The sequence below is a fragment of the Mercenaria mercenaria genome, chromosome 11 (genome assembly GCF_021730395.1).
Source record: "Mercenaria mercenaria strain notata chromosome 11, MADL_Memer_1, whole genome shotgun sequence".
Lineage (NCBI taxonomy): Eukaryota > Metazoa > Mollusca > Bivalvia > Venerida > Veneridae > Mercenaria > Mercenaria mercenaria.
The window spans coordinates 34,253,826-34,267,792 of NC_069371.1; the positions used below are offsets into that span (position 1 = coordinate 34,253,826).

Here is a 13,967-nt window from a genome sequence, read left to right on the forward strand (position 1 = left end):
TAGAACTGCCAGTACATATTACTGTAATGCTAAGGTAATTTATGAATGTTAAAAAAAGGATGCACAGCTTTGGCTTTGTGAATGTTTAACAATCCTTTACATGTGAAGTCAAAAGCTGCTTTAATATCCATTGTAACTCCCTTTCTATGAAAAAGTAAAGTAAAATAAAATTCTTTTTAAAAAATAAATGAGCCGTGCCATGAGAAAACCAACATAATGGCTTTGCGACCAGCATGGATCCTGACCAGACTGTGTGGATGCGCAGGCTGGTCTGGATCTATGTTGGTCGTAAAGCCACCATGTTGGTTTTCTCATGGCGCGGCTCAAATTATATCTGACACTTAACAACTGAAATGGTGCAAAGGGGACATTTTGGGGTGTATAAACATTCATCAAGGTTCTGCTAAATTGATTTATCAAACAAAAAATCATATTAATTGTATCTTCATAGCTGAAAATATTAATATCTTGTAAAACATTAGGACATAAGAAAAGCAATAGGGTTATGAAATTGAAGTGATCAACATTTAAATTTAGTATTTATTTCATATTTATTTGTGAAGGGGGTTACATCACAAAATTTGACACATTGGTAAGAATAAAATGTAGTTTATGAAAAAAAGTATTTTCCTTTAAATGTGCAGTGTTTGACTTACATAAAAAATTAAAGCTGTTACAATAATGCTTGGTTTGAAAAAATAAATCACAGTTGAAAACTACCCTTCATATAAAATGTCACACTTTCTAGGATTCACAGGGGACAAAATTATATAATTTGATATAAAACTGCTTGAGCCATTCACCTGAAACTGCACACATTCATTGACTACATTGATTTGAATATGATTTGCCCCAAAACACTTTCTAAAACTGAACTTATTTAAAGTATGGTGAGAGAGGAGAAAAAGCTTCGTTATTTTGAAAACCAATCATATGCATTATTACAGGGTTAGAAAAGCAATGCTGTATATGTACTTGTACAATAATGAGCCAAAAAAGGAGGCAGTAAAAACAATAGATTTAACCCTTATCATGCTGGACACGATTGATTCTGCCTTTGTGAACAGTGTAGATCATGATCAGCCTGCACATCCGTATAGCCTGATCAAGATCTTCACTGTTTGCATTCAGTCAGTATGTTTTGGTAGCCATCCCTTTCATTTAATGATACTGTCCATATTGAAAGATGGACAAGTTAATTATAGAAATTTAGCCCGTTAATGGTTAATAATAATTTCTACCATGCTTGTCAGCTATTCAAACCTATGACAAAAATCTTACATACCAATGATTGACAATAATAGATAACAAGATATTGTATCTTCATATGAATAAAAATGCGGGATTAATTCTCTACAGTGTCTATATTGCATTCATACTCATCATAAGTGATTATATAATAATATAACAGTGAAAGTTGAAGTTAAAATTTTCCAGATTTTGCTATTATGTAAAATAAAAATATGTTTTCTTTCTTATTTGGTTATCTACCAGTATTCTAAAATGTGTATCTACTTGAAGTATATGCAATATAAACTAACATGTCGAGCCCACCAGCGGTCAAAAGGACTGGGAGTTCAACACAACACTGTCTAGCTGAGGCAAACATTTAAGCCCGTTTATGCGTTGCAAAGTTACAGCCCGGACAATCTCTAAAATGACCTTTGACACCCAAGTGACACAAGAGAAATATAGCTATTCAAATACATATTTTTACATCAAATCATCATTGTTAACAATATCCTCTGGAAGACTGAAGTACATGTACTTTGCCGAGTTTTAGTATCTGTTGCTTGTGACTCTGTGGACGGACCGTCTGGTGAGGTAACCAGAGTCAATGATTGGGACTAGATTAAATCATGCTGTGGAAGATATAGTTGACTGGAAGGTAGTAAGGAATAAATCTGAAATTGAATATATTAACATTTACTAAATAAATAAACACCAAATATATACAAAAATAATTAACAAAAATTGATTTTCTATTAATGAACCGCACCACGATAAAACGAACATAATGCGTTAGCGACCAGCATGGATCCAGACCAGCCTGCACAGTCTGGTCAGGATCCATGCTGTTCAAAAGTTTCTCTAATTGCAATAGGCTTTGAAAGCAAACAGCATGGATCCTGACCAGACTTTTGTCAATTTTTGTTAATTTTGTCAATATACAACAGTTGTAGACTTAAAAACCAACTATACTGAAACGACACTGTAAATTGTTTTAATTGCTATCCTTTCTTAACAAAATTAGTATACAAAATTGATTTGTTTCAGATCTTTATCATTCTCTTGAGTCAGCCTTATATTTAAATTGCACTTAATTCTATTGCTATATTTTAAATTTACCTTTACATGATAATCTGTCTTATCAGTTTATAATATCAGACAGAAAAGTTTAACACTGTTGTTTCAGGTTCAGGTTACTGCTTATTCCTGTGTCATGTCTTTAAATAATTAATTATCAGATAAGTACTATGACTGAGTCAAATTACATCGGTGACTTGTACAGAACTCTGAGTACTTTTTATAAGATTTAAGTGTTGTTGAAGTCAGGGTGAGTATAAAAGCTTTTCTTTGTATAGTCAAACTATAATGAAATGTAATAATATAATACATGCTTCATACCTTTAGTACTTTAAAACCATCACACCACAATATCAGCTCTGCAAGCCACAATATAAGTAGTCCACATGACAATCTCAGCTGTCCACACCACAATATCAGCTGTCCACACCACAATCTAAGCTGTCAAACGTTCTTTACCTGAAATAAAGTTTTTATCTACATACCTAAAACCTAACACCCTTCTTATCTAAAACAATCTATCCTATAATTTATTCAGATTGAAAAAAAAATGTCCCTGTGTAAGTTAGCACATGTGGACTTAAAAACCAACTGTACTGAAACTGACATTGTGTACATATTTAATTAAATCATAAGTTATCCTTTCTTAACATAATTAGTATGGAATATTCATTTGTTTTAGACCTTTGGCATTTTATTTGGTTAGCCATATATTTCATTTTCAGTTAATAATTCTACTCTTGAAATGTACAGTACTTAATTTTGAAATTTACCTTTAAAAGATAGTTTTGTCATATGAGAGACATCAGACAGGAATGTTTAACACTGTTGTTTCTGGAGTAAGTTAAAGCTAATTCCTGTGTTATGTTTTTAAATATTCAATTTTCAAATAATCATTACAACTGAGTCAATTGACATCGGTGACTTTCACAGAACTCAGACTACTTTGCAGAAGATTTAAGTGTTGTTAAATTCAGGGTAAGTATAAAAGCTCTCCTTTGTATAGTCAAACTATAATGAAATGTAATAATATAATACATGCTTTATACCTTTGCTACTTTAAACCATCACACCACAATATCACATGTGCACACCACAATATGTTGTCAACACCACAATATCATTATTCCACACCACAATTTTAGCTGTCCACAGCACAATCTCAGCTGTCCAAGTCACAATCTCAGCTGTCCAAATCACAATTTCAGATGACAACACCACAATCTCAGCTGTCCACACCAATCTCAGCTGTCCACACCACAATCTCAGCTGTCCAAGTCACAATCTCAGCTGTCCAAAACACAATCTCAGCTGTCTACACCACAATCTCAGCTGTCCAATGTACTTTACCTGAAATATAGTTTTATCTTCATATCAAAAACTTAAGACCCTTATTACCTAAAACTACCTATCCACCGTTTTACTTTTTTAACGTCCATATTTAAGTTAGTAAAATGGCAGTTTAAAAGGAGGTCAAACGCAAATAGACATTGATATCACATGTATTTTTTATTCTCTTATGTTAACTGTTGAGTATAACAGTAACAATCAGTTTAAAAATAAAAATAAAATCTTGTTTTACAAAGGAGGCAGTCATTTATAAATTCTCTAAAATAGTTTGAATTTACATATCCTTTCAAATGTATAAATCATTTGCCTTAAATATTGAAATGTTATTTTCTTACGTATTTATCCAATAGAGCATTATTTATCCAATGCTGCCAATCATTCAATGTGCCAACAGTGAACACACAGCTTCTGAAATATACAAAGTAATTAATAAAATTAAAACGTAATTTATCATATGAAACACACCACAATTTTAGCTGTCCACAGCACAATCTCAGCTGTCCAAGTCACAATCTCAGCTGTCCAAATCACAATTTCAGATGTCAACACCACAATCTCAGCTGTCCACACCAATCTCAGCTGTCCACACCACAATCTCAGCTGTCCAAGTCACAATCTCAGCTGTCCAAAACACATTCTCAGCTGTCTACACCACAATCTCAGCTGTCCAATGTACTTTACCTGAAATATAGTTTTATCTTCATATCAAAAACTTAAGACCCTTATTACCTAAAACTACCTATCCACCGTTTTATTTTTTTAACGTCCATATTTAAGTTAGTAAAATGGCAGTTTAAAAGGAGGTCAAACGCAAATAGACATTGATATCACATGTATTTTTTATTCTCTTATGTTAACTGTTGAGTATAACAGTAATAATCAGTTTAAAAATAAAAATAAAATCTTGTTTTACAAAGGAGGCAGTCATTTATAAATTCTCTAAAATAGTTTGAATTTACATATCCTTTCAAATGTATAAATCATTTGCCTTAAATATTGAAATGTTATTTTCTTACGTATTTATCCAATAGAGCATTATTTATCCAATGCTGCCAATCATTCAATGTGCCAACAGTGAACACACAGCTTCTGAAATATACAAAGTAATTAATAAAATTAAAACGTAATTTATCATATGAAACACTCCATTGTGTATCTATCTGATGTACCTCCTTTCGGAGACTCTAGTCGTTAGACTCATGTGCCCCCCTACCGGTTGTGTATCCAGCCCTTAGTTACGGGATGTACCGGGGTGTCTCCTTGGTATCTCAAAAAAAATCCTTCAATCTTTACTATGTTGCCAAATGCAGCTCTATGTTTATCCTAATGACACATACATTATTTTAATGTATAACTTATAACAAAATAAAATCAGGAAAACTGCCCAGCATGTCTCATTTTTTTAAACATAAGAAAAAACATAATACTACAGTAGCCAAATATTACATCCGAAATAAATTTTATCCGGAAGTATAGGTACTCAAGGAAAAACTGCAATACCCTTTTCTAGTACCATCAAACAATTTTCAGTTAAAACATTATGTTAAAATCATCCAACAAACAGATCATAATATGCTCCAGTTTGTATCATCAAACAAAATCAAAATGATTCTATTATTCTATTTTCTAGATGTCTTGAAACAAACTATAACGAGTTGTTGTTGTTGTCGTCTGTCAAACTAACATTTTGATTATTTTGCAAACCAAAAACAAACCATAAATAATCGACCATTCCCACTTACCAACTGCCATTAACAGTATATTTAGCTTCCATGCGCCACTGGTTCACCAATGAAACCCACATAAATATGCACAGTTTGAAGATTCGTGTAAACACAAGTTATGGATAGAGAATGACAGAACAAAACTACACACCTTTAAAATCAATGATTTCAAATGGTTTCGCTAAAAAATCCGGGTTAAATTCAATCTTTGATATCGTAAGTTTGGACTGAACATGTGTTTATACGTTGACAAATAGTACTTAACAGAATATCTTGAGAAATAAAACTTACCTTTCTGACTGCGAGTGCCGGAACACATCGATTTTGTTAACCGGTGCATACGTAAACAGTTTAGTGCGCGACACATACCGATTATGCGGAAACGCCTATTTCCTATCGCTACATTTATACTTGATAAAGGCGAATAAAGCCGACACTTTGTATAAAACAGAGTTGTTTATTATTAATTGAACTCTAATGTATTCTAGTATTTAGTGTCATTTACCAGAGTAGTGAAGGCAAATGTTAGCTTCCATCGATGCTTGGCTATTTCGAAGAATTCTAAGTGATTTAATTTGCTTCCAAGCTTACGCCTGAAATGTCGTGTAATTTAAATTGGTATTAAATTTTCCTGATACAGGATAGTTTCGGTCTGTGTGTATACGTTCGTTATGCATTGACACTAACTACATTATGTTTAAATTCAAACTATCATGCTATGTATGCTACATATGCGCAGTTTGGAGACCATGAAGGTAGATAAAGGTAAATAAAACAATATATACTTCATACCTATTGCAGTCCAGAGACTGAGGGTAATATGACAAATATGTTGTAGGAGGGTAGAGTTTAAGGCTGCACTTATACTTCCTTCCTATTAAGCTAGCATTTATAGCAACGCGAGAGTGTTCACCTTAATTGTCTGCAACCACCTCTTGGATCTCTGTTGTTTATGGTCTCATTAGTCGTGACAGTGACCCACTTATTTGGACTTTTTGATTAATAGTTTACGGAAACTGCGTACAGGTAAATTTTCTTCACCATAGATTTCCAAAATTATCTTCAACTGTATGCCTGGCGATATACCGGGGGTCTAATGCTATACTGCCCCTGAAAGGGAGGATGGACCCTTATTCAACTTAAACACTGACTGACCGTCCGCCTTAGTGTGATAGGTCCCATCAGGCATAAATGTATCAGCATGTTGCAAATATTCACCACGAGATATATGAATATTTGACTATGGGTCCAGGAGAGGTCTGTATTCATATTTGATTCATATTAATTTATCATACCGAAAACTAATAAAGAATTCATATTTACAGAAAAATCAAAATAATTAGTTTAAAGATTTATTGAATGGACAATTAACACCATATCCAATAAAGACAATAAGAGTCTTTTCTATAGAGCACACCAAAATTGAAGCGAATTTTCGTTAGCAATATGATAGGTCACATAATCTAAAATTCCATACATTTTAGCTTGTTGCGTCAAAGCAGAAACCAACGTCAGTAACATTCGAAATAAAAATAAAAAAAACAACTTCTTACTTTCTAAACGAAACGTATGCGTGCTATCTCAATTTTCTTAATTTATTATTATTTTCTATCCGATCATCTTACATACGATGACAATTTGAAAAAAAAAATATTCTCAAATGATGTTTATTTGTTATTTTTATTTTATCTTATTTTTATTTATTTATTTATTTATTTTGCAGGGTGAGCATATCATTAAAAAGAAAATAAAACGACAGGGTTCAAACATGCATGAATGCTAGAACAAAATTTAAGTTTATATTAAATGTATATAAGCGCCTCGTCATAATTGATCGTTGCAATCTTTTATGAATGCGAAAGTATCTTATCACCCAATTAGTATCACATGCGCAGACTGTTTCGCATGTGTTATGAAATTATAGATCATAAGCCTATCACATGTGTTATTTTCTGTTCTGCGCATGTGATATGATCCTTAATTCTATAGCACATATGCAACAGCGCTTTTTTGTTTGTCTGCTTACGTGATATTATTCTTCATAGATTGATACTTTCGCATCCGATTCGATTAAACGACTGAAACTATCAATTTTGACGTGGTGCTTACTTATATTGTATATTATAGTACACTGACGAGATAAAGAAACGCCTCATTCAAACTCGGTATACAATTTTTCGTTAACCGTGATTCAAAATTAGAAAAGAACAATTCCATTCGCAAATTAGATGCTTTACAAGAATTTATGGTCAATAAGAAATCATTTCATTGTCGCATTAAGCTTAAATCTTGAATTTTAATAGCCCGGTCGGAGAAATTGCATTAGAAAAATCAGTAGCGCGTGTGGCCACCTCTGCTAGCAACCACAGCAGCAAGGCGACGCCTCATAGAGCCGCACCAGTTGCGTAACAGATACCGTGGGATTCTGGCCCACTCCTGGTGCAGCGCTGCTACCAGTTCCCGAACGTTTGCTGGCTGGGGTTGACGTTGGCGTAACCGCCGTCCGAGATAATCCCACGCGTGTTCAATCGGATTGCAGTCCGGTGAACACGCCGGACAAGGTAAAACATTAATGTTTCTAGCCTGTAGAAAGTCCCTGGTGACGCGTGCAACGTGAGGTCGCGCGTTGTCGTGCTGATAGACTAATCCTTGACGTTGACGGAATAAAGGGACAACTACATGACGTAATATCTGGTCGATGTAACGCCTGGCTGTGAGATTACCTTGGCAAACGACGAGTTGGGACTTAAACCTATGGTTGATTGCTGCCCACACCATTACTCCACCTCCACCGTAACGATTGTGCTCCAAAACGCAATTGTTTGCGTAGCGTTCATGGCGTCGTCTATAGACACGGATACGTCCGTCGGCGTTCCACAAGTTGAAACGCGACTCGTCACTGAACACTACGTTCTGCCAACGCTGGCCGCGATGGTTGCGGGCCCAAATTAGACGTTGGTGACGGTGGCGTAACGTTAGAATTAGACCGCGGTAAGGCCTACGACAGGTAATTCCGCGTTCTCTGAGTCGATTTCTCACTGTATGTCGACTAATTGGACGTCCACGGTTACCTACAACTATACGTGACGTAGATTGCGCCGTCACAAATCTGTCACGTAAATGACGTTGACGTATATAATTATCCTGTCGTATTGACGTTACACGCGGTCTATCTGAACGTGGTCTATCGATAGACGTTCCCGTGTCTCTAACACGTCGAATAAGACGCACAATTGTCGAACGAGAGACGTTAAAACGTCTAGCAACTTGTTCCTGCGTTCGCCCACATTCAAGCATAGCCAAAACCTGAGCCCTCTCTTCAGAATTCAGCCTCGGCATTACGAAAACTAATGTTTTTTTCAGAGAATAGCTGAAAATATGGTTGTGTGTCGTATTACACATGTACATGTGCAAAAATCGTTCAATCAAACCACATGGTTTACATGCACGGACTGCACGAGGAAATCATGACCAGGTACATGAAGTGAACAAATGGCTGAATGAAATCGCGCGAGTTTTTGTTCACTGTGTTTGTCGGTCAGACTACATGTAGATTTACTACATTTCACAACAATTAAAAGCGTTAGGAAAATAATAACGCCAAATTTCAATGAGGCGTTTCTTTATCTCGTCAGTATATAAAATTACTTTTTCTTGTGTTCATGCCTGTGTGAACCCTGTAGATATTTCTTCTTTTAAAATGATAATATGCCGTCCGTGCCAAAGTTTAGAAAACAACTACCAATTATTGAATGAAACTTTAATCATCGAATAGAAAATGATCTAACTAAGGAAAAGAATGCTCAAACTTATATGATTCGTTTAGAAATAAGAAGTTTCAAATGTTACTGCTGTTAGATTTGGCATTTAGCCTACACAACGTTGAAGTACGCGCATAAATACAGCGGTATGTAAAAGGTCTTGGCTAAACCTGTCATATTGCTTTGAAACACCTCTTTTCCGGTATTCTTTTTTCTCGCGGTAAACATTTTCCATATCATCCACTCATGAATGCAATATCTATAAAAGATAACTGTGATATGTGATTATCATGTTAAATACACGGGGCACTTTAAACGACAAAATAGTGATAGTACCTTTTCAAAGCATTCCCTTTCCGATTGAATGCATTTTATATTCATAAAAAGGTATATGCTCGTATGCAAGGTCGAGATACACATAAACACCTTGTTCAGACATGATTTCGCCATGATTAGCGCAGACAAAAGGCTTGTACTATGCATTGTGGATAATTATTTAAACGCACGTTCTATAAAAAAGAATGTCCCCGTTTTGATGCTTTTGGTGGAAACTAAAGATAAGTACGCGTGTCTATCAGTGTCATTCCTGTTTAAGTAGGCCTACAAAACATAATGACAGCACATTGCTCAGTGCATTTTGACGTCAGCTTGTTTTGAATATGGTATTGTTTTCATCTCATTACTTTTTTCCTGTTCATGACGTAATACTTCCGATGCATTTAACTTAAACAGAACTGAATGGACCAAGTTACACCAAATATAGAAAGTAACCAATACTAACTCATAATACTTCGTGTGCCGCTGCAATCTTATGTGTCTTGTCTAGTATGTAACTTCAAGTAAGAAATACATAATTGGATCTAAAGGTATTTTGTTCTGTTTATCGTAGTTTTAGTCTTATCCTAGTAGTTTGCGTTGCTGAGTATCTAATTATTTAGTATTTATATTAGCTTTCTAAATGAATGCAGCTACACATGGACCACTTCATTTCATTCACTGGCAACCGGCTAGGTGTTAGTTTGATTTCCCGGCACTGTCCCGGTCTATCCGGCGTACAGTGATTTTCACCAGACTAAGCTGCAAATAACATACTAGTATTTTCGCGATATAAATTCGGATAAACATTTGAAGATTTGCGTTTATTAACAATGAAGGAAGAAATATAATTCAAGAAATATTTGCTTTCTTATCTAAACAGGATACAACAGGAATCGATAAAGGTTAGAAGGTTTTTTTTAGGTTCACTGGGCATTCGTTGTTTTAAAGACCGGCGAGATTTTTTTCTTGTCAACCACGCGACCAGCAAAACTCGTTGGGAGGGAAACAAATTGAACAAAAGAGAATGGGCGTATTCGACGGCTATAGCTCCAGAGCTTATTCTTCAATTATCTTTTTAATCAACAGATATTGGAGATAAAATACAGCAGTCATCTTCGTCTGACTTTATCGAAATATCATGTACAAGTATGCATGCAATTATAATCAACACACGTACCGCTCTGAAATACAGTTGAAAAGTGTGTTCCTTAAATAGACCAGTAGATGAGGGTTTAGTTCAAGATTAGTTCAAGATTAGTTCAAGATGGTTGCATTTGGTATTGAAATAGGAACAAAATTTGGATATTCAACAGTAATAAAATATAATTATACCAAATGACCGAAAAAGTAGGTCTTACTAAATGTGCTACTCCGTTTCTAATTGAAAAAAAACAACAACAAAAAACGTGATAATTAACTTAGTATCCGCATATTTTCCAGATGAAATCAGGCGGTTATATTCAGCATGCCATTCTATTACAAATCATAAAAGCCACAATTTCCAGGGTTTAATCACATCTAATGAAAAATAGTTAGTTTGAAGTCGTTTGAATAAAATAAATACTGAAAATTACCTACTTTGAAGATACAAGCTATTGATTTAACAGGGTTACTAACGTCATGAGTTTCTGCTGTACCTATTAATTATTTTGGCCTTATTTAACAATTTAGTGTCAAATCAGACACAGGTTTACGTAATTGTCCATAATAGTTTAAAATAAAAACCAACTTTAGTTGTTGTTAATGTTGTTATACACCAATTTCCGTTTCTGGATAGATATAAAAACATTAGATTGTTATGACATACTACACAATTAACTGGATTGTGTGATACCTGAAAAGACGTTTTCAATAAAAAAAAAACTCCAACTGGACCTTTTCCCAATTTTTTAGATTGGAAAAAAAAATGGAATTTTTTCCAATCGGAAATTCGTCCGGGCGGATATTTTTCCATTAAAAAATGTTGGAAAAAAATCCGATTGGATTTTTGAAAAGTTCTCAGGAGACCGCTATTTGATACAAAGTACGTTCTCATAAACAATATATACAATAACCAATTGTTTATAAACACTTTGAACAAAAAATGTTTTCCGCCCGGAAGAAAATCGAGCACGCCAAAATATGGGAAAAAATCCGATTGGATTTTCAAAAATTCCAATCGGACGCCATGTATCCGATTGGAAATTGGAAAAATCCAATTGGACAAATTTTTTAAATCATCTCTTTTGTACATAAGAAAATTATAACTAAAGCAAAACTATATCATTTATTGCTCATTGGCCCCTAAACTACCATCCAAGCTAAAACAGAAGTTCCTAAGTCACTTAGAAATGGTAGCGAAGTTTGCCAAAATCCTGGTTTTGCAAAGATATCCTGGTGGCTGTTAATATCGGAGAGAGCATCTATTTACAGTACAGCTGAAACAAATACGGTCTTCAAAAAATAAGGACTTTATAAACATATCATCGTCAATGTATAATCTTGTTCTAATGCACAAAGTGGATAGTCTTCCCTCTTTAAGCCCATAAAGCTAGTTTAATATGATCTACAGCATATCTACCTCTAGACATTTCATTTGTTGATGTATACAAGTTCCCTGAAAACTCCACATATAACTTAATCGACTCCAAAACCCACACCTTATCAACCACTCAAAAACAACTGCCACAAAGCAAACAATGAACATTACCAAACAAACACAAAATGCACTAATTGTCACAGAGAAATGTTTTGCACCCTGCGTTCATCACTAATATGAAATGGCAGCATTTACTTAAATAAAATGAAACAACCTTATTGATGGCAATGAATATCATTTGTCTGTTACAGCAGTTAACATGCCTGTAGACATAACTGATGAAATGTAACACTTAACGACCGTTCAAACATGTATACAAACTAGGAAACGTTTAGAAATTCTTGGAATCCCTGTAGACATATCAATGTTTATTAGTTTGGTCGTTGTCGCACAATCACGGTTAAAAGCTTCCACGGGATTACGAACAAAACATCTAAATGAAGACAAATTAACTTTGTCCTCCAAAGTCTAGAACAGTAAAGATCAACGATCTTTGTGTACTCCGAAATAATCGTTATGCCACTTGGCAAGGACAATATATAAAATGGCATTGAATTGAGATCTATTTTGGAGAATTCGATAAAAATATTTAGGCTTCATATTTGGAAGACTTCAACTGCTAAAATACGGACAATTTTACTACAACATAACTAATGTCTTAGTTGCTTGTTATATACGAATGTATTAATTTTATATGATATAAACATGCCTGGGAATTTTTCGTCTGCTTTTATTAAGAGATATCTAAATAAACTTCCAGCTAGCTAAAATAAAGTAAGAAGAAGCAAAATAAACTAACATACACTTACGGGACAGCATTACCATGCATTTGTGGCGCAAAAGGGATTATGCTGGCATAATATATCATTTCCAATTTAACACGTCTCCGAGTAGCTATGCTCGACGTTCGTACGAATACAACAAAAATCAAAGCCGAAGGACAATTAAATTGTGTTTTGTTTTTGCCTGACTGGTTGAACGAAAAGCAGAACTAATAATATTTTCTGATCTGCCGTATCTTTAGAAATCGCTCATTATTAAAAGAGGTACAAGCTTGATTTTCCTAATTTTATAGTTTCAAATTTATACACATTCAACAGGATATTGCGATATGTTACCAATGTATTGTCTACTAAATCTCTATCTTTACTTCAAAATGCATTTGCCAAATAACTAAATGTAACGGCTGAAGGTCAAACACATTAATAATTAACACGGAACCTCTTTCGTTGTTCGCATCTTTTAGATTGTCATACAGTTTTCAAACCCCGTAGTTTACAAAAACTCGGCTTTTGATAGTATACTTAATAAATCCAAATTAATTGTTTAGGGACTAATATAATTGTTACGTATTTTGGTGATCAAATGTAATGTTGAACTGATGTCCCGCCACTGCTAGAAAAAAATACACCTGATAAAATGTAGCAGTGACACTAGGGAATATAACAGGAATAATCGGATCCAAGATAAAATAATTAAAAAGTTTATTTATTTTAGAATGAAATAAAACGACAAAAACAGAAGATTCATGCTAGAAAATTCTCTAATGTTGTGCGCGGTTGTCTTTAAAACCAAATATTGCAAATAAAATATGTGTGTACAAACTGTCTGTGCAGTCAAAGCGCTTTTAACCGCTAGTGACTTTTATAATTAACACTGAGGAGTTATATAGTTGATAATATAAAATATTTATGTCAGAAACACAGATATAGCGGGTTTTTCTTAGCGGCACACGTTCCTGTCTAAAAGGAAAAATCAACACTACAGACGGATTTTGTTGACTCATTTACACAAGTACGAGATACACTGAAGACCTGCCACTGACTTACTGTTCAGTAAACCTTTCCCATGACATGGTGTTTTTGAATCAGTATTATATATCATTCTAGAGAATGAGCTGTAAAATAAAGATTTTAAATTTTCAAAATA

At 34.3% G+C, this 13,967-nt stretch overlaps 1 long non-coding RNA gene across 2 annotated transcripts; it reads right to left on the bottom strand.

Annotated features, from left to right (window-relative positions):
- Positions 1-2,643: 2,643 nt before the first annotated feature.
- Positions 2,644-5,721, bottom strand: LOC123536744 (uncharacterized). Of its 2 annotated transcripts, XR_008366195.1 has the most exons (5): positions 5,673-5,721; positions 4,674-4,746; positions 3,993-4,338; positions 3,357-3,657; positions 2,644-2,766 (listed from the first exon to the last, which is right to left on the bottom strand). It is a non-coding gene; the product is annotated as an uncharacterized LOC123536744 (long non-coding RNA). The 2 variants fall into 2 exon arrangements; XR_008366194.1 differs by lacking the exon at positions 5,673-5,721 and having other exon boundaries at positions 4,674-4,870.
- Between the last annotated feature and the right edge of the window lie 8,246 nt (positions 5,722-13,967).